Genomic DNA, 21,627 nt, shown 5'->3' with positions numbered 1-21,627 from the left:
TTAATATTTTAATATTTTAATATTTTAATATTTTAATATTTTAATATTTTAATATTTTAATATTTTAATATTTTAATATTTTAATATTTTAATATTTTAATATTTTAATATTTTAATATTTTAATATTTTAATATTTTAATATTTTAATATTCAAATATTTAAATATTTTATTATTTTAATATTTAATTTTTTTGTGTAGAAACAGTTAAATATGTAAAATTTCTAGTATTTTAATGTCTTAATGCTTAAGTTTTTAATACTTTGATTTGATTTGAGCTTTTCACAAAATCGTTTGTGAAGTTTTGTATTTAAAATATAACTCGATTTCAAATACTTTTGTTACATGATTCAAATTATTTTAAAAAATCGTTAAAAAAAAGTTAACACCACGGACGAACGGACATGACACCACGAACAAATTTTGCTCATTTTTCTGAGGCAAAATTCAAATTTCAGCCGAATAAAAATACGTTAAAACCGCCTTGAAACACTAGCGCTACAGGTGTTCACGTTGGCGAACTATTTTTGTGTTGGTATTATTACTAATTCAGTCAAAATGTTGTCATGCTGCGGTGATTGAAAATTGTCGTTGATTTTCCCGCTTCCAATAGTTTTTCACAGCGCGCTGTTCTTTTTGCGGTGAACGGTAGTTGTACATTTTGATTGATATCAACAATACTATCTGAAGCGAATCACGGAATTTGTAAATAAACAAAGTAATAAAGATGCACACAAATTTCGAGAAATTTTGAATTCAGGGGCGATTAACAACGTTAAAAAGGTATTTTGTTTATGCTTGATCCGCAAAATGAAATAAAAATAAATTTCGTTTTCGTCCATCAAATGTCACGCAGCTGGTAGTAAAAGGATATCCCGATGCCGTTTCTCCACGGTTCCAGATTTCAACAAAAATAACAGCGATAGATAGTCCTAGGCCAAATTGATCGCCATGGAAAAGGGAGGCCCTCAACACACGGAGCTCGAGGAGTGGCCTCCCAACTGAAGGACACCGCAACTTCCCAAGGAGTTCAGAAACGAGCTTTGTTGTGGTCCAGATTGTTTCGCAGCGATGGTGTGAGGTTTGCTAGGTTGAAAATCAGTTTAAAGTTTGATCTACAAATAAGGCACATTCGCGCAGCTTTTCCATTTCGTTTAGACAGTTGGGTAAAAGTCAACTCGTCCTTGCAGCTCAACCAAACGATGATTTATCCGGTTCAGCAACGACGTGTGCTGCTGGGGTTGCAGTCTAACACGTCTTCGGCAACCAGGGCGATCGAACTGTTCAGATTGCCGATCCATTTGGACTTTGTCGTCCAACACATGAGCCACCGAGGTAACCGTTAAACTCGTCCCCAGCTTCAACCCTTGTTCCAACCACTCTGCTTTGTCGAAATTGTGATCCCAATAATTGGGTTTCCTCTTGCACAAAATTTCTTGTTTCAACCGGAACCAGGGAAGGGAGGTACAGCCAAGGAACAGCCTACAATTCACGGAACGATTCTAGATTGGAGTCCTTGAGCTTGTCGACCCCGAATCCGGAAATCTTCTGCCGCACATTAACTGAGCACTCCGCCCACTGCTAAAAATTGCAGAATTCAGTAGAAATTTGTTGACGGAAGTTCGGATCTGTTTAATTTTTTATTCGATTTTAGAAACTTCTCAATTTGATTAAATTACAAGCGCGAACTGAAAATTTTAAACGTTTTTTTCAGCCGACGAACCAACCAAAAAAATCAGGCAAACTGTCAAGTAGCGCAAACTGTCAAAGTTTGTTTTGACATGAGCGTTTGCGCACTGAAGACAAGCAGGAAAAGAAATAAGAAGAATTAGAAGAAAATCAGCTTCAAATTCAAAATGCTCGTGTCATGTCCGTTCGTCCGTGTTAACACTACGCAACTATAACATTACAATAAAACTTACTGTAACAAAAATTTGGAAAAATGCATTATGAGATTTCCAATAACAAAACCATGATATTTGCTGTCTTCATGTATTTTACGGTAGTTTTATTGTTTCAATTTATAACATTTCCAATAACAAAACCATGAAATTGACTGTAACCATGAAATCTACGATAGCTTTATCGTCATTCCAATGAAGTTCAAAAAAATCAACCATAAACTAACTATAGATATTATAATATCTATTGTAACTGCATGGTTTTGACAATGCATATTATCATATAATTTTATTCGGGTAATGTTTCCGAGCATTTTTACAGAAGAATTGTACATGGGTCATTCACAAATTCCGTCATTTAAGTTTGATGCAACTCGAAAAAAAGTATTTTATGAAACTTGTTGAACAAATCAAAATAGACCGATGTTCACAAGGGGGAAAAATTCTAAAACTTTCAAAAAAGTAATCACGTGGTTACTGGATGGCCCCTTTATGATAAACTGATTTACTTGAGGGTTCATTCTAATACAACGCAATGATTTTTTTTATCCCACACCCTTATGTAAGTCAAATTACAATGAAATTCATTAAACATTAAACAGTTGCGCAGTTAAACAGTTATATTATTTCCTCAAATTTAATTTAAAAATCACAAAAGTCAACAAAATAAGTTACGTTGTTTGCAGATCACCCATTAGGGGCCATGAACAAACGATATGGGCACTTTATTTATAAATTCAAAATAAGCCCTCCTGAAAACTTGAAGCTCCTCACCTCCCTTCTAAAACTTCCACGTGTTTTGTAAGTTGCCCAAAACCATTAAAATATTAAGGGTGCGTTCTTGCATTACGTAACAAAACATTTATATTTTTAGACCCCTTCCACCCCCTGGAAATACATTTCCGATACACTTTTTTTGTATAAATCCTCGAACCCTCCTCCCTCCCCCTTGATATTACGCCGTTACGTAATGCATGGACGTCCCGTTACATGGATAGAGGATGGGAGAGGGGGGGGGGGGTTTCCTTCGTGATAATGGAATAATACAAAAAAAAATATTTTGAAAACCCTTTGGAAAACTTCGTAAATCGTACTGCAACTCTGAAAGCAGAATAGGGGGAGGGGGGGGGGTCTAACATGGGCAGGCCAATCAATTCACATGTCTTTGTACTGTCTATTAATGTCTTATAATCAAATCTTAACCTACAGTTGTTCAGCCTAACAAAAACTATGATTTATTTTGAAACTATAATTTCGTGACGTTGCAACGCAACGAAAAACCCTGTTTTCAAAAACAGAGCGTTGCAACGTCACGAAATGTAAGAGGTCTTCAAAAATCGAGGTTTATTTTTTTCGAAAAACTAATGATTGCATTCGATTTGTTGGCCAATTTTAACACTAAAAATGGAAGAAGAACTCCAAATTTGCCGTTTAACAGAGCAGAGTTAATGGCGAAACATGAATTGGGTCAGAATTGAGAAAAAGTCACGCGTTGCAACGTCACGCTACATATCCCCCTCTCAAAAATAAAACATTCGCTTAAAATAATGTTTCAATATTGTTTCTTATAGGAAATTTAATGTACTTTTCGAATCTGTAATAACATATGTACCTTTTCAATGTAATTTTTGAGTTACAGCCGAAATACTGAAAAAAGAAAAGTCAAAGCGTTGCAACGTCACGGCGGAATGTGTCTTTAACATTTTTGGCTACAAGTCATTTTAGCGCAAAATTAATTATCTCATCAAAATTTATAAAAAAAAATCCCATAGTTTCAGAGGAATTTGATGAAACCTTCCAAAAGCAAAATAATACCAAAATGTGGTATCCTGTGGAAATTATTCCACAATTTCAAGTTTTCAAACTTGATTTTTAAACATTTTTGATATACCCCCTAAAGAAATGACTTGAAATTGTGGAAAATTTTCTAAGTCAGGATGGCACATTTTGGTATTATTTTGGTATTACAGTGTTTTATCAAATTCCTCTGAAACTATAGGAAAATTTTGACCAATTTTGACAAAATAATTAATTTTGCGCTAAAATAATGTCTCAAAGCGAATGCTTTAATTGAAAACCTGAAATTTCAAACTTGATTTTAAACATTTTTGATATACCCCCTAAAGAAATTACTTGAAATTGTTGAAAATTTTCTAAGTCAGGATGGCACATTTTGGTATTATTTTGGTATTAAAGTGTTTTATCAAATTCATCTGAAACTATGGGAAAATTTTGACCAATTTTGACAAAATAATTAATTTTGCACTAAAATGATGTCTCAAAGCGAATGCTTTCATTGAAAACCGGAAATTTCAAACTTGATTTTAAACATTTTTGACAGAAATGAATACAGAAATGAACTTGAAATTGTGGAAAATTTTCTAAGTCAGGATGGCACATTTTGGTATTCTTTTGGTATTACAGTGTTTTATCAATTTTCTCTGAAACTATTAGATTTTTTTACCAATTTGGACAAGATAATAAATTTTGCGCTAAAATGACTTGAAAAAAAACCAAATACTTTGAAATACGAGTCAATCGAAAGATTATTGATTTTTGGTTAATTTCAATCCAGTTTTATTTTAATAACACTTATTTTTCAATCTTGTTATTTTTCAGAATCTTCAAGAACTTCATGCACAAGCCGTTCATCAATGACAAATGCATTCGGTATGGTGAAGAATATCACTAAGAACAACATGGAATCATCTGGTGAGTAGATTTGGCTGTTGCATATGGATCATTTCCGTTTTTTCACTAACTGCAACTGCTGCACTAAAAATGGTATGAAAATACCAAATTTTGGTATTACTTGTGCAAATATCAGCGACCAAAATGTGATCTTGGTTGCCCAGTAATAGATGGTAAAATACCATCAAATCATACCAAAATCATGTATGTGGAAGACCACAGGAATACCAAAATATGATTTTCCAGGGCGCGGGAATACCTAAAAATTAAACCATGGCAATACCAAGTTTTGGTATTCAAGCAATGTTCAAAATTCAGAAGACCTCAACTTGGTATTGAAATGGTTTTATTTTGAGGTATTATTTTACCCTTGGAATAACATGGTTTGGTATTGTTGTGCCCTTCCACATACTAGACTTTGGTATGATTTCATGGTATTTTACCATCTATTACTGGGCAACCAAGGGCACATTTTGGTCGCTGTTATTTGCTCAAGTAATACCAAAATTTGGTATTCCCGTGTTATTTACCCCTGCTCGGAGAGAAGAGCAACTGTTTTACTTTTTGACATGTGGAAAGCGCCATAATTATCCGATTCTTACCATTACTCAAATGTAGAACCTTCATTAAATTTAGAACAAGTTTTCCGAAGACACCATATTTTTAGGATTTTTTCCCGCTAAGTTATTAGCGCCCAAAACTGACCATTTTTGCGCGGCCAGCTGTAAGGGGCTACCTAACAACGATGTTTATTTCCAATTCGTACACGCACGTGCTCTCTCTCAGGTTCAAACTCTCTCACGAGTTTGCTTGCCTGCCTGCCTGTTTGCCAACAAGCGCGCGCTGTTTCTCTGCTTGGACTTTTGTCGTCGTCGTCGTTTTCGTTTGCTATCCGCTGCGCTGCGTTCTTGGCATGTTTATTAGGATGGCTCGAGATGATCGATTTTTCAGAACAAAGTTTTTTCGGTCCCTTTTGGGTCCCTGAACAACCTCCCAAAATTTGGGAGCGATTGGTACATTTCCGTAATATTAGTACGACATTTATTTCTAACTCGTTTCAAGTGCATCCTAGGTAAATGGTATCTTCTGGAAAGTTATTGTATATGAACAGGGCTATCTTTTAAAAATATTGACGTAGGGGAGAGTGGGAAGACTTGATCCCCTTTTTTTGTATCGCACATAACTCTGTCAATTTCTCACAAAACTATGATCTTTTTGCATGAATTGAAAGCTTAAACATTCAACTATGTTTGGCTGATAAGGGTATTTCATCAGATAAACTCTTAGAATAATGCCAAGCGTTTTATAAAAATATTTTAAACCGGCATTTTCAAAATGTTGGGGGTAGTTTGATCCCCCTTTCAACATTTTGAAGAAATCTTAAGCAAAATGTTTCTTATTAATCCAAACTTTTAATTTTCTATAAGATACAGCAATTTCACATTAAACCTGTACGTTTGTGTTCAAAATATAACAAGTTTAGCATGTGAAATATTTAAAAACTTAAAATTTTCTTTTTTAGACCAAAATTGAGCATGTTTACAAAAGCTGGTAATTTTTGTTTACAAAACTTTTGAAAAATGGTTCAAACTGCAGTTAGTTATGTTCAACTATACTGAAGGAAACTATGTACGAAAACCCAGCCAAATTATTTAATCTTGAGGCTGATTCCAGTGACTGTAAAAATGCAGGGATCAAGTCTCCCTAAACGTACTTTTTTAAACAATTGATTGTAAAAATAGTATGACGATAAATTTAACGTCAAATGCGTTGCGTTGCGTCAAATTTTTTCTTTGTTTTCTACAATGAGTTTTAGTCAATTTCGCACAACATTCTAGAACAAAGCTAATTGTTTTACCCACATGCTGACGAGATACAGGCTTGGGATCAAGTCTCCCCGGGGATCAAGTCTCCCCACTCTCCCCTACAGGGTGACACCACTACAGGGTGTCAACCCAACCCTAACTCTTTCTGTTGCCCATTTAGAGGATTGGTGTATTCGGCAAAGTTGTTGAGAAAGTTATTTAACGTAACTTTTTATCATTAAGGGAAGCTTATTTCATGACATTCGGTTAAGAGGATTACAAGACAACCGCCTGTCATTTCATAACTGGGTCGAGCTAATTAACTAATCTCCAATGACTTCAAACAGTTTTCAGATATATGTTTTAAAAATACATGTGTCTGTAATCAACATGACTTTTAATCTCCAATCTATCATAAGCATAACAAATGAGCCGTATTTGTTAAATTCAAGTATTGGAATCGAACATAAGTTGATCTTGAGTGAAAATTTTGACAATTGTTAAAAAAGGTTATGTTTTTTATGGTTTAATGTATGACGTTGTTTTGCCAGTTAAAAATCCCAGTTCCAAGTGTGCTTTTTACTTGGCAAACATTGCTATCAGAGTTTCAATATATTTTTTCTAATGACACATTTCAAACATTGTTATTAGAATTCTAAACGATTTATTTGTTTTTTTTTTCAAACATATTCCTTTCCTTATTTGTTTACACATTTGTAAAACGTAGCTGTTTTGAATTCATTCAAACCTATATTTTTAGTTAAATTACCCTATCCCTAAAGAATTTTAATTTTAAATAGAGTACCTCAACAACCTCTAAAATTTTAATGGGTGAATTTTATGTTTATCAGTTAATTGTGCTCAGAATTATTAAATTATGATCGAATGATTAATTGAACATAATTGAAAGGATTAAAATTAGATCTTTTGGTACTCCTTTTGCAAATCGAGGGAACCATAGTTGAAATGATTTTATAAAAAAAGATGTTTAATCTATAAAACTGATATTCCTGGCTCAAAATTGGCAATGATTCTTGAAAGTACAATACAGTCGGGAATAATGTACGCTACAATACTTTTCTATAATAATTTAATAACATAAAAAAACAAAGATTTGTTTAAAAAATCGATCATTCTGTTATTTGAAATTATTTCAAGAAAATCCAATAACAGAGGACAAAATATTCTCGATAGCTCAACTTGGTATTGGCGAGATAAATTTATTGGCAATGGTAATTAAGTGTAATAAAAAATAAAACAATACTTAAAATAGTCAAAATAGTGATCTTGAAAAAAAAACTTCAATAACTTTACTTAAGTTTGAAAGTACCTTCTTAAGTAAATGTTTAGCAATATTACAAAAATAAAATATTTCGCTACACGCAAATAGAAAATTACCTTGGGCGGGATATCAATAAATGAATAATCCGTTTGCAATTTATTTTATGACTAGAATACTGTCCTTAATAAAATTACTCAAAATTGTTCCATAGTTCTAGCCATATTAAGGTGGTAGATGGTGTCTTTTACTGTTGGAGCAATGACTGTCAATGATGGTTCTGAATTCAGAGTCTAGAAATAGTAAATTGAAATGAAAAAATAATCACTTTATGTAAATTGCTTCTATAAACAACACAAAGCAAACCATTATTTGATTGAAACATTCTGAATCAAGATTTGAAAGTATTTCTTAAACAAACATGGCCTCCAAATGGCCGATCGGGAATGATGCCTTTCAGAGCCTTAAGCAAAATAAAAAGTTTACATTTATTTAAGTTTGGCTTGAATTTTCAAATTTGTTTTATTCCCTCCATTGATCATTGCCAAGGTAAACCAAACATTAGGGGAATATCTATCAATTTAGTATATCAAGCCTTTTTTTCAAATATTTTCAAACATTCCAAAAATGTTGTTGTGGAAAACAAATTGTTAAGTTTAAAAGTTGTGGGCTGCAAAAAATCACTATTTCCAAAAGGTTTTAAAATTTGCTCAAATGTGTAATCGAATAAAAATGGATTTTGCAGTGTTTAAACTGTTGAAACTATAATAACATCAAAAATTTGGAACCATTTTGAAAAATTATCAAGTTCCTGATTTTCGAAGGCAATTTTAAAGGGAAGATGAATGAAAAACTTCGAATAAAAATGTCATATTGTTCTATAAAATTTTAAAGTTAAATTAAAATTAAAATATTCATGAAAAACTTGCTAGAATCCATCACGAGTTATTCATTTTAATTTCATTTTAACACAACTTGTTTTAAATGCATTTCAAATCATACATTTTTTTCGGCTAAACAACTCTGCAATAATGAACAAAATAGAATTATAAAATATGTTTGAATTGATGCCATTGACATATCTACTTGTTTTGAAAGAGTAATCCGAACATGTTTTAAAACTACTTGTTTTGATAAAATCAGTGTGGGTGACATTGGATCTCTTTCCAAACATCTCAAAAATTCCATTCTTTTTTAAAAGTCTTGTGGGTTCCCCGCACTTTTGCCCCTAAGCGAACAAAGTTTGTTTCAGCGTATTGGCTGTAGTTGCAAAATAAAAGAAGAAACCCCCAAATGTTTTTACATATTTGGAAAGATAATTAATTTTCCTAAAAATTAATTTTATGTAGAATGAACAATACTGTACTTGTGCTTCTCCTGAGGGTAATTCTCTACCAACTCACACGAAATCGGGAAAAGTTGCCCCGACCCCTCTTTGATTTGCGTGAAACTTTGTCCTAAGGGGTAACTTTTGTCCTTGATAACGAATCCGAGGTCCGTTATTCGATATCTCATGACGGAGGGACGGTACGATCCCTTCCATTTTTGAACTTGCTAAAAAAGTGGTGTTTTCAATAATTTTCAGCCTGAAACGGTGATGAGATAGAAATTTGATGTCAAAGAGACTATTATGTAAACTTGTACGCCAGATTTGATAGCTTACTCAGAACTTCAAAAAACGTATTATTCATCGAAAAAACAATGAAAAAGTTTTAAAAAACTCTGCCATTTTCCGTTATTTAACTGTAAACATTTTTGGAACATGTCATTTAAAGGGAATTTAATGTACTTTTCGAAGGGTAATTTTTCCATTTAGAACAAAAATTTTTATTTTAGAATTTCGTGTTTTTACTAACTTTGCAGGGTTAATTTTAACGTAACAATGTTCTACAAAATTGTAGAGCAAACAATGTTCAAAAATGAAAAGGGGTCGTTCCGTCCCTCCGTCACGAGATATCAAAAAACGGACCTCGGATTCGTGATCAGGGACAAAAGTTACCCCTTAGGACAAAGTTTCACGCAAATCGAAGAGGGGTTGGGGCAACTGCTGTGTGAGTTGGCGGAAATTACCCCTGAATAAAAAAAAGTGGCGTGATGGGACAACATCGTAAAACTGGAATTTCAAAAGGCACTCCAAAATAATCGCCACAGTTTTGCCAGCATATATTATTTTTATTTTGCTCTTCTACACATTATCAAAAATTGTAAAACGATTTTTATGCTCCATGAACTGAACGAATTAGTTGAAATTTGAGTTTTTTGCCAGCCATTTCTTTACGTGACGGGACAACGAAAGGAGCAGATTTATGAAAAAACTCATCTCCCATTCAATGGCTTGCAGTCCTTATTTGGTCAATATTTTTTGCGTTTCAGGTAAGAAAACATATTTAAAGAACATAGCCATTTTTAAATCATAATACAATATAAATCTCTAATTTAAAAAATCGTATTGAAAATTGCATAAAGTTACTTTTTAGTGTAGCTTCGCTAAGAATCGATCTAATGTTAAAAATTATACCTTTTTTGCATCAATTTTGTTTCATTTGATCTAATTTCGTTTTGAGATTGGGCTTACTTTTATATCAAAGGCATTCAAACAAGTTTCATCAAACTTCACTAAATTTTGGGATAATTATGCTCATTTATCAGATAATTTTCTCCTTAGTTGACTTACTTAATCCATTTAATACCAGTAAACTCTGTTCCTCACTTTGAATTAATCAGCTAGTGTGTCATTCCTCAGATTTTCCGAGACAGAATGACCGGGAAATTTTGAAAAACTGGAAATTCCCGAATCCCGGGAAAATTTATATTTTGTTCCGGTTTTCCGGAAATTGAAAAAATACTTGTTTTGGTCAGGAAATTCACATTTTGTTGTGAAAATAGTGGAACAGTTGAATACTGAGTAATTGATTAGTTTTTCTAGAGCGTTCGTTTAGAGTACGAATTAAAAAGAAATTTCTGTGTTATTTTATGCATTGTTAAAATGTTAGGTTATAATTTACGGTAATTAATGTTATTTTTATTAAAAATAAATTTTCATAGTTAACCATTTTTCTTCGGTGCAATCATCTTCTGTGAATTGGGGCAAATGTATCGTTTTGGGGAAAATGTTGAATCCACATTTTTGCACAGTGTTTTTATATTTCTGATTGATTTGGCTAAAATTAAACATAACAACAAAACAACAAAACTAGTACACCAAATAATGCTATAAAATCTACTATTCCAACTTATATTGTAGTTCTGATTTGCACCAAAAGGCGGACTTAAATGGAGATAAACGATAATATTAAAAATATAAGTTTTAAAAAGCCAAAATTCTAAACTTATCAAAAATGTAACAATGACTGGATGTAATTTTCATTGTTTCATTTTTTTTCTTTTTCTCATACCTTATAAAATACATATTTTGTATAAGCTTCTATTTACTTATTTAAACTGAAACACATTTTATAAAGAATTGCAGTTGATTAAAAATCTACCCGAGCAGGGGTAAATAACACGGGAATACCAAGTTTTGGTATTACTTGGGCAAATAACAGCGACCAAAATGTGCCCTTGGTTGCCCAGTAATAGATGGTAAAATACCATGAAATCATACCAAAATCTTGTATGTGTAAGGGCACAACAATACCAAACCATGTTATTCCAAGGGTAAAATAATACCTCAAAATAAAACCATTTCAATACCAAGTTGAGGTCTTCTGAATTTTTGAACATTGCTTGAATACCAAAACTTGGTATTGCCATGGTTTAATTTTTAGGTATTCCCGCGCCCTTGGAAAATCATATTTTGGTATTTCTGTGGTCTTCCACATACATGATTTTGGTATGATTTCATGGTATTTTACCATCTATTACTGGGCAACCAAGAGCACATTATGGTCGCTGGTATTTGAACAAGTAATACCAAAATTTGTTATTTTCATACCATTTTTAGTGCAGCAGTTGCAGTTAGTGAAAAAACGGAAATTATTCATATGCAACAGCAAAATCTACTCACCTGATGATTCCATGTTGTTATTAGTGATATTCTTCACCACACCGAATGCATTTGTCATTGATGAACGGCCTGTGCTTGAAGTTCTTGAAGCTTCTGAAAAATAACAAGATTGAAAAATAAGTATTATTAAAATGAAACTGAATTGAAATTCACCAAAATTCATTAATCTGTCGATTGACTCGTTATTCAAAGTATTTGGTTATCCCGACTTAGAGATATTTCAACGTTTTTGAAAAAAATATTAGTGGGTATATCACACTAATTTTTAAAATCATCTTTAACATTTTTTGGTTTCAAGTCATTTTAGCGCAAAATTAATTAACTCGTAAATTTTTTTAACAAATTTCCCATAGTTTCAGAGAAAATTGATGAAACCTTTCAATATTCAAATAATACCAAAATGTGCCATCCTGACTTAGAAAATTTTCCACAATTTCAAGTCATTTCTGTAGGGGGTATCAGAGCTGAAAATGTCAGGGGTCCTGACGCGAAAATCGGCGACGCATACACGATTTTTTCAGATCCATTCACTGAACCGCAAAACCGTGACATAAACAAACCCAACTCTGTCGTGAGTGCCCTAGCTCACTGAGCAGCTGCAATGCGAGGCAGTAGTCGACCAACGCTCATTCGACGTTGCACGCACACACATAAAGAAACAAGTTTTTACACAAAAAGTTGGTATTTATGCGTGGAAATGTAATTTTGAATATAACTTATGGTTGTTTTAAGTGTTTTGCACAGTCTAGAAACATTCAATTGTTTAAAAATAGTCAAAATAGTGTTTAGAGAGGATTTTACGAGTCAGTCATACGACACGAATTGAGTGAGTGTAGCTCATTTTTTCACGTCCCTCATTCTCCAGCAGCCGACCGGCACGAGTCAGGCGGCAGTGGTTGAACGGACACAGTAGGCTTACAGTCAGATGCTAGCAGTGAACTGACATTTTGGTTTGCTTCATGTGTACGCTGGGTTGGAAACATTTTGCAGGCCTGGGGGGTATATCAAAAATGTTTAAAATAAAGTTTGAAATTTCCGGTTTTGAATAAAAGCATTCGCTTTGAGACATGATTTTAGCGCAAAATTAATTATTTTGTCAAAATTAGTCAAAATTTTCCCATAGTTTCAGAGGAATTTGATAAAACACTTTAATACCAAAATAATACCAAAATGTGCCATCCTGACTTAGAAAATTTTCCACAATTTCAAGTCATTTCTATAGGGGGTATATCAAAAATGTTTAAAATAAAGTTTGAAATTTCCGGTTTTGAATGAAAGCATTCGCTTTGAGACATGATTTTAGCGCAAAATTAATTATTTTGTCAAAATTGGTCAAAATTTTCCCATAGTTTCAGAAGAATTTGATAAAACACTAAAATATCAAAATAATACCAAAATGTGCCATCCTGACTTAGAAAATTTTCCACAATTTCAAGTCATTTCTATAGGGGGTATATCAAAAATGTTTAAAATCAAGTTTGAAATTTCCGGTTTTGAATGAAAGCATTCGCTTTGAGACATGATTTTAGTGCAAAATTAATTATTTTGTCAAAATTGGTCAAAATTTTCCCATAGTTTGAGAGGAATTTGATAAAACACTAAAATATCAAAATAATACCAAAATGTGCCATCCTGACTTAGAAAATTTTCCACAATTTCAAGTCATTTCTATAGGGGGTATATCAAAAATGTTTAAAATCAAGTTTGAAATTTCCGGTTTTCAATTAAAGCATTCGCTTTGAGACATAATTTTGGCGCAAAATTAATTATTTTGTCAAAATTGGTCAACATTTTCCCATAGTTTCAGAGGAATTTGATAAAACACTGTAATACCAAAAGAATATCAATATGTGGTGTTCGACCATTGACAAATTCTGCAATTTTGCAATATCAAAACAATACCTTAAATTGGTATGATACCACATTTTGCTCTTGCATAATCCTTAAGACAAATTTTAAAGGGTCCAGGAATACCAAAATTCGGTATTGATACCAGAGAAAGGTATTATTACGCATTTCCCTTGTTATTTACCCACACGCAACCGAGATCGGTGGAAATTTGTGCGGAATCCCTCCCGAAACGAGCGAGAAATCCTTCCGCGCACGGACAGGCGAGAAATCACGCACAAAGCTTGTGAGGGAAAACCGCATGAATTATTTCAAGCTTGAAAACACGAAAACACTCACACATTGAAAGGTTTTTTTTATTTGTGTTGGTGTTTATTTGGTCCCGTTTGTTGTGGTAGTATTGGTGAGCAAGTTTTTTTTGCGTGTGTATGCGTGTACCAAGAATGTTCTACTTCTTACTCTTGTTCTTTTTTTTCTCAGAAAAAACAGTTGATTTTAGTTAGGTTTTTTATTAATGAACTTCAACTGACTCATTTACAAATCGTTGCGCCTTTTCCAATCACGCCCGGAAATGATTTTCGACCGTTGTTGCCACGGTTCAGCCATTTGCCCACCACCGTTCTTGATCAGGAACTGGCTCAAAGTCATGGCCAAATCCGTGATTTCTGGACTTAATTTTTCCACACGAAGTTTCCTGCAACCGGCAAATGAACCTGCAACCTGCAAAACAAAAAAAAAAACAAGAAAACAATAAGTTTCATGACTTCCACCTGAAACTCAGAAATGTGGCTGGTTTTTATCTCAAAACGAAAATGTTCGCTTACCTGTTCGACAAGTCATATTATTTTCCCGAGCTCCAGTTTAATTTCTTCAAAATTAACCGTTTAATGTCCGCCGAAGAAAAAAAAACCTCTCGAAAGCAAAACTGGAAAACGATTGATTTGGCCCGACCGGCCCGACAAAGTGACAGCGACGGCTGCTATGAGTGTGTGTGAGTGTTAGTGAATATATAGTTTTGACAAGGGGCAGTACCTACACCACGGATACTTTTTAGTTAGATATGGGTCATGCCTTAAACTACGTAATTACAATTTAATTGTTGAAATTTTTTGTTAAAATGAAAATTACAAAATCGTAAAATAAATTATTAATGATGTTTTATAAAAATAATGTATAATATTGTATAACAAAAAAAACTGAAAACTGAATTTACTGGATTATGTCATAACGTCAAAATTTAAAAATGTAAAAATGTAAAAATGTAAAAATGTAAAAATGTAAAAATGTAAAAATGTAAAAATGTAAAAATGTAAAAATGTAAAAATGTAAAAATGTAAAAATGTAAAAATGTAAAAATGTAAAAATGTAAAAATGTAAAAATGTAAAAATGTAAAATGTAAAAATGTAAAATGTAAAATGTAAAATGTAAAATGTAAAATGTAAAATGTAAAATGTAAAAATGTAAAAATGTAAAATGTAAAAATGTAAAAATGTAAAAATGTAAAATGTAAAATGTAAAAATGTAAAAATGTAAAATGTAAAATGTAAAAATGTAAAAATGTAAAATGTAAAATGTAAAAATGTAAAAATGTAAAAATGTAAAAATGTAAAAATGTAAAATGTAAAATGTAAAATGTAAAATGTAAAATGTAAATGTAAAATGTAAAAATGTAAAAATGTAAAATGTAAAATGTAAAATGTAAAATGTAAAATGTAAAATGTAAAATGTAAAAATGTAAAATGTCAAATTGTCTGACATTTTGACATTTTGACAATTTGACAATTTGACAATTTGACAATTTGACAATTTGACAATTTGACAATTTGACAATTTGACAATTTGACAATTTGACAATTTGACAATTTGACAATTTGACAATTTGACAATTTGACAATTTGACAATTTGACAATTTGACAATTTGACAATTTGACAATTTGACAATTTGACAATTTGACAATTTGACAATTTGACAATTTGACAATTTGACAATTTGACAATTTGACAATTTGACAATTTAACATTTTGACATTTTGACATTTTGACATTTTGACATTTTGACATTTTGACATTTTGACATTTTGACATTTTGACATTTTGACATTTTGACATTTTGACATTTTGACATTTTGACATTTTGACATTTTGACATTTTGACATTTTGACATTTTGACATTTTGACATTTTGACATTTTGACATAACAATTAAGGAAAACTGTAAATTCTTCAATTGTTAAAGCTGTTTGAGTCATGTCACTCCTGCACCACACTGCTAAGTGAATTTGTGCTGATCGGCAATACAAATGAAGCACGCATACTTGTGCACAGCACTGACGTGTGAGATACAACTGCGCTTCGAGTGTTTACGTTCTTGGTCAATGAAATTGAAACATTTCGACATTTTCCTGTGATGGTGTGCGTGAATTTTCGAGACCGTTGAAGTCGGGAGGGATTTCCGTGCGATTTCAGCGTTGTTCCACACAGCTCAAATTGGGAGGGCCAGCCTCACGGATTTCTCGTTTGCGTGCATGCTCGGGTAAAGCATAACAAAGAACATTTAAATTACCAACTGCTTTCCCCTTTAAGATTGTAGTCTAGACTCTCACCAGTTCATGACAATAAACTAATTCTATGATTTTAAGGTTTAAAAACATATGTACTAAAAAATAGTTTTCATGGCAATTTAAAAAATAACCTGATATCCCGGGAATTGACGGGAATTAAATTTATGTTTCCCGTTTCCCAGGGAATCCAAAACCTGGGAAAATTGCTGATGGAAGGAGGTTCAGCTTGGGCTTATGACGGAACAAGAGTTATGCTAAAACATCGAAATAAATGTATGTAGCTTGGAGAAAATAAAATTAATATCTATGTACTTTTGCTGCAAAAATCAATATTTTAACATTCCAACGCCCAAGGCTCCAAAAAAGTTGGAACGGTAACTTTAACTCGCTGGTTCTCGGGTCTAACTCAACCAATCAAGATGATTCTTCTTTCCAGTGATTTGTTAGGATGTCTAGATGATTCTAGAACTTTGCAGAACTTAATTTGATCAAATCTGTAATTTTTGCGATCAAAAACATCGTCCCAACTTTTTTTTTCGCCTGTAAAAAAAAAATTCGCCGAAAATTTCGCGGAGGCAGTCTTTTTAAAAAAGGTGGAACGATGTTTTCGGTCGCATAAATTACAGATTTGTTCAAATTAATTTCTGCAAAGTTCTAGAATCATCTAGACATCCTAACAAATCACTGGAAAGAAGAATCATCTTGATTGGTTGAGTTAGGCCCGAGAACCAGCTAGTTGAAGTTACCGTTCCACCTTTTTTGGGAGGCTTGGGCGTCCGTGTAAGTTGGACATGCGTTGGGCATTCCAGTGTTAAAAGAACATCTTGGGAATTTGTTGTGTTGAGTAACCTCCCCCTTACTCCTGTTGTAGTGTCACCACGTCACTCATTGTTGGAGGACACATAAAAAAAGTTTTTCTACAACTTTGCCGACCACATCAATGCTCCAAATAGCCAACAGAAAAAGTTATGATTGAGTTGACACCCTATAGTAGTGTCACTCTGTTCCCTTAATGATAAAAAGTTACGTTAAATAACTTTCTCAACAACTTTGCCGAATACACCAATCCTCTAAATGGGCAACAGAAAGAGTTAGGATTGGGTTGACACCCTGTAGTGGTGTCACCCTGTACGTCAATATTTTTAAAAGATAGCCCTGTTCATATACAACAACTTTCCACAAGACACCATTTACCTAGGATGCACTTGAAACGAGTTAGAAATAAATGTCGTACTCATATTACGGAAATGTACTGCCAGTGTTGTCAGAAAATATAATTTTCTTAACTTATTTTCCAATCGAACTATTGAAAACGCTATATCTTTTTTCAGAAGAAAGATAGGACCATACTTTCTTCGGGAAAGTTTTATAGGACAATCAGGGCTACACTCCTACGGTATTGGTTTTAAAATTCAGTGAAACCTGAAAATTATAAAACTCAAAATTCAAAAAAGTTGGTTTTCCCATACTAAATCCCATACAAAATTGAATCGCTTTGCGCAAAGTGTGGGCTGAACCAATCGCTCCCTAATTTTGGGAGGTTGTTCAGGGGCCCAAAAGGGACCGAAAAAACTTTGTTCTGGGTTGATTTGGTCAATTTGAAAATTTTCCATATAACGACGAGCCAGTCTAATGTTTATTATCATTTTCAACTGAAATAGCAGGTTTGTTTTGAGATATATTTAGCATATAAATTCCTACTATTTTAGTTGAAAATGATAATAAACATGCCAAAAACGCAGCGCAACGGATAGCAAACGAAAACGACGACGACGACAAAAGTCCAAGCAGAGAAACAGCGCGCGGTTGTTGGTAAGCAGGCAGGCAGGCAGCCAGGCAGGCAAGCGAACTCGTGAGAGAGTTTGAACCTGAGAGAGAGCACGTGCGTGTACGAATTCGAAATAAACATCGTTGTTAGGTAGCCCCTTACAGCTGGCCGCGCAAAAATGGTCAGTTTTGGGCGCTAATAACTTAGCGGGAAAAAATCCTAAAAATATGGTGTCTTCGGAAAACTTGTTCTAAATTTAATGAAGGTTCTACATTTGAGAAATGGTAAGAATCGGATAATTATGGCGCTTTCCACAGGTCAAAAAGTAAAACAGTTGCTTTTCTCCATACATTTTGACGATTTTTCCCATACAAACTTTAAGCGATTGGATTGGGTTCCCGTGGTCAGAATGAGCTCAAATTTGGAATTCAGCTTAGTGATGGGACAATCTTTGATTTCAGGGGGTAGCCCCAAAAAAGTCCGGATTTGGACCACCCTATTGTAATATGGTTGTATGGAAAAAATTAAGTTGTTCAAATTTATCGAGCACAACCACTTTTTAGTTCCTTTTGGGGTCCTAAACAACTTCCCAAAGTTTGGGAACGATTGGTTTAGTCCTCACTTTGCGCAAAGCGATTCAATTTTCTATATAAATTTTTATGAGAAAAACTATTTTTTTGGATTTTGATATTTATAAAATCCACGTTTCACGCTGTACTAAAATCGGATTCATATTCTCATGCTCTGGCAGGTGCTCTACAACTTTTCTGAAGATAGTATGGTGCCAACTTGCTCCTAAAAAAAGATACAGTGTGTTCAAAACTCGTCTAAAACGTGTTTTTTGCTCAAAAATCACATTTTAGACGAGTTTTGAGGACGCTGTATCTATTTTCAGGGACAAGCTAGCACCATACTCTCTTCGGGAAAGTTGTAGAGCACCTTTTAGAGCATCCGAATATGAAGCCGGTTTGCGTACAGCGTGAAACATGGATTTTATAAATATCAAAATCCAAAAAAATGGTTTTTCCCATTCAAATTTATATGGAAAATTGAATCGCTTTGCGCAAAGTGAGGACAAACCAATCGTTCCCAAACTTTGGGGAGTTGTTTAGGACCCCAAAATGAACTGAAAAATTGTTGTGTTGGAAAATCGATTTTGATATTACACCCTATTGCCCCATATGGTCGTCTTGCCCCACCTTCCCCTAACTCAACTTTAGACAGCTGCTAAAATGACATGATTTGTTGTATGAACGAGATATTTTCGGCTAAGTCATCTTAAGATGTCCCCTTAGGGTGTAATATGCTTGTATGGAAAAAAATAAAGTTGTCCAAATTTAACGAGCACAGCCACTTTTTAGTTCCTTTTGGGGTCCTAAACAACTCCCCAAAGTTTGGGACGGTTGGTTTAGTCCTCACTTTGCGCAAAGCGATTCAATTTTCCATATAAATTTGTATGAGAAAAACATTTTTTTTGGATTTTGATATTTATAAAATCCATGTTTCACGCTGTACTAAAACCGGATTCATATTCGGGTGCTCTACAACTTACCCGAAGAGAGTATGGTGCTAACTTGCTCTTATCAAAGATACAGCGTGTTCAAAACTCGTCTTAAATGTGTTTTTTGCTCGAAAATCACGTTTTAGACGAGTTTTGAGGACGCTGTATCTTTTTTCAGGGACAATCTAGCACCATACTCTCTTCGGGAAAGTTATAGAGCACCTTTTAGAGCATCCGAATATGAACCCGGTTTTTTTTTTGAGCGGCCGTGGCTGACTGGTTACGGTGTTCGCTTTGTAAGCGAATGGTCCTGGGTTCGATGCCCATCTGCTCCCAACGAGAAAATATAGGAAATATAAATCTTGAAACTCTTGAACATGAACGAAAAATCAAAAGTTGCTCGAGTCGGGGTTCGATCCCCCGTCCTTTGGATCGGTAAGCAAAAATGCTAACCACTAGGCCATCGCGACTTGGTGAGCCATGCCTCGAATTAGGAATACTGTTACTATCAACTATATACGCGCTGGGTCCTTGTCCATTTGACAAGGGTTCGGAAGTTCTAAATAACGTTTGAATCCGATTGATGCAAACGTTCTTCAGGGCGGGGCTTGTCGATAAAGCTGAAGTACCTCGCGCTCGGCTAGCCAGCGTAGAAATGGGTCACCGAAGCTCGGCAGAGCTAACACCTTCCAAATGCCTATGCGAGTTATTTGCATGTACAGTATGTAAAAAAAGTATTTACACCCCTTGGGCACTATGCACATTTTGTGATGAAACATGTAAACAATTTAATGTTGACATAAACCTAGTACTACGTTTTGTTCAGAAACTCATGCCGAACATTTTGCTGCAAAAAGCTCATGAAAAGATGTTTTCTATAAAAAGTTATATAACAAATACTATTACAAAAATAAAAAAGGTGCAAAAAAAGTTTGTACGCCTTTCGAAAAATTAACATAAATAAAGTTATTTGTTGACAAATCACCATTAATCCAGTCTCCCAACTCCAAATAGGCATCCTTGACTGATTAAAAAAAATATTTGGATTGAATATAAAGTTTACTAATTACTTAGTATAAAAGTTTATATAACTCTGGAAATTCTATATAAAACTTATCTAAACTTAATTTTGCAAACTTTCAATTTAACTAAATGTCAATATATGACCATAGAATTGCTAAATAAACATTTTGGAGTGGGTATAACACCGTTTTGGGGGTCTTTGTATCGCTATAATAGATTTTTCGTTGGAATTTCGTACCAACCTGGAATTACGTCGTCGAAAAATCCGCCGGTATCTGAACCGGTCCACAATTCACAAGTTAACCTATGTGGCATCGGAAAGGGCATAAAATTTTCGATCTTTTGATATCCATACATCTCCCAAGCAACACACTTTGTCAGATAAACGTATTTCCTAACTGGTTGTATAACCGAACGGCCTCGTTACCACAACTTGTTCTACAACTCCTGTGCATTGGAAAAAGCGCACTTTTTTCTGTTGTATAACTTGCCAGAATAAGATGCAAGTTATCAGAGTAAGTTGTACAAATGTATCTGACAACACTGTGCTAGCTTACAAGAGATTCAACGAAAAAAAGGGGGCGTGGTTAACGGCTGTGCTGTCAAATCAAAGCACACGCTGAAAAGGAAAGATAGATTGAAAACAGTTGTCTAACCGTTACCCAACTTACATGTAAACAAACAGTTCTTATCAGAATTTCAATCAACGACGAAGCCAATATGAATAGTATCTCTGACTGTTTGGGTACGCTTGTTTCCGCCCGATTTATTTAGAAAAAAATTGAAATTGTATGAAAAAAAAAAAAAATAAAATAATATTTTCGCGCTCTCTAACTGTGATTCATGTGATCCCCTTTTCATGGCGAACTTTTAGATTTTCCTTTTTTGATGAACTTCGTCTTTGCCAAGATTCGATCCGATGACTTCGACGATTTGTTGTTATCTCCACGGCAGGTCCAGGCGCGCTTCCACATCTCTCCACGAGGCTTCATAGTAAACAAGCTGGCCTAAACGTCAATAAGAAGGCTGCTGTCAACTTTGTTATACTGCAGTGAGCTATACAACTTAACTCCAGAAAAGGCTGTCATTGGAAATAAAGTTATATAAGTTTGTTTCAAGTCAGTTTTTATAACTCCATTATGTAACTTTGTTATAACAAACCGTTTCAACTGTCATTTCGATTACCGTACCACGGAGTAACATTGAAAATTGGTGTGATTTTAATTTGTTGTTTTCTCTATCA

The 21,627-nt window shown here is 33.8% G+C and overlaps 1 protein-coding gene and 1 long non-coding RNA gene across 3 annotated transcripts in view; both read right to left on the bottom strand.

The window, feature by feature from the left end:
• The window catches only part of LOC119767059 (gonadotropin-releasing hormone II receptor-like), a 136,594-nt gene that overhangs the window by 17,734 nt on the left and 97,233 nt on the right, over positions 1-21,627 (bottom strand). The window lies entirely within an intron of this gene.
• On the bottom strand, positions 14,023-14,535 carry LOC119767062. The gene is made up of 2 exons (XR_005277304.1): positions 14,354-14,535; positions 14,023-14,249 (listed from the first exon to the last, which is right to left on the bottom strand). It is a non-coding gene; the product is annotated as an uncharacterized LOC119767062 (long non-coding RNA).

This window comes from Culex quinquefasciatus, chromosome 2, assembly GCF_015732765.1.
Source record: "Culex quinquefasciatus strain JHB chromosome 2, VPISU_Cqui_1.0_pri_paternal, whole genome shotgun sequence".
Lineage (NCBI taxonomy): Eukaryota > Metazoa > Arthropoda > Insecta > Diptera > Culicidae > Culex > Culex quinquefasciatus.
Note: the sequence above shows the minus strand (reverse complement) of the source record. Positions and strands in the feature narration are given on the sequence as shown.